This window comes from Chiloscyllium plagiosum, chromosome 6 (genome assembly GCF_004010195.1).
Source record: "Chiloscyllium plagiosum isolate BGI_BamShark_2017 chromosome 6, ASM401019v2, whole genome shotgun sequence".
Lineage (NCBI taxonomy): Eukaryota > Metazoa > Chordata > Chondrichthyes > Orectolobiformes > Hemiscylliidae > Chiloscyllium > Chiloscyllium plagiosum.
The window spans coordinates 111,840,232-111,841,068 of NC_057715.1; the positions used below are offsets into that span (position 1 = coordinate 111,840,232).

The 837-nt window shown below is 45.4% G+C and overlaps 1 long non-coding RNA gene across 1 annotated transcript in view; it reads right to left on the reverse strand.

Annotated features, from left to right (window-relative positions):
- Window positions 1–621, reverse strand: part of LOC122551186 — an 11,793-nt gene extending 11,172 nt beyond the window's left edge. The window contains exon 1 of the long non-coding RNA XR_006312046.1: window positions 610–621. This is a non-coding gene — a long non-coding RNA (uncharacterized LOC122551186). The remainder of the gene's footprint in view (window positions 1–609) is intronic.
- Between the last annotated feature and the right edge of the window lie 216 nt (window positions 622–837).

Below are 837 nucleotides of genomic sequence, written 5' to 3' on the forward strand. Positions count from 1 at the left end.
CTTGGTTACATGGAATAGGTTCAAGCGCCTGATTGGGCTCTGCCTGCTCCTATTTAACAGCTCGATGTGCTGACCAGACCCAACCTCTTCCTTGGAACAGGCAGGAGAATTGAATGTGTTGTCCCTCTTCTTGATCAGTAATTTCGATGGGCTGAATAGCTTCCAAATATCAGTGCGTAACAAGCTTGAGATGCTGAATGAGCTTCTCTTTTAACTGTGGAAATGTACAGTATCTGTCCGTGCTGTTGTATGAATGTCACAGGCACTTTAACAGCACATGACTGAATTTTGTCCAGGTTTTGCTGCACATGGACACAGATTGGTTCAGGAGCTGAGGGGGTGAGGGGCACATTGTTCTGAACATTGTGTGATCTTCAGTAACCCTCCCAACTTCTGATCTTGTGATGGCGAAAGACATTGATGAAACAGCTGAAGGTGTTTGTGCTAAGGAACTAACCTAAGGATCTCCTGAAGAAATGTCCGGGGACTGAGAAGACTGTCGACCATTGATCTCAAGCATCTTTCTTTGTACTCTGAAAGACCCCAACGAGTCGGGAGGTTACACCTAATTCCCATTCAGCTCAAATATATAGGTTGTCCCGATGACACCCTCAGTCAAATATTGCCTTTATATCGTGGCCATTCACTCTTCCCTGAGCCCCTATGTTCAACTCTTGTTCATATCAATAGGTGACGGTGCATTTCTTCTCACAGAGGATAATAGCTTTAAATTAAGGTTGTGTAGGTATAGGACAGATGTTAGGGGTAGGTTCTTTACTCAGAGAGTGGTGGGGGCATGGAATGCGCTGCCTGTGGGAGTGGCAGAGTCAGAATCAT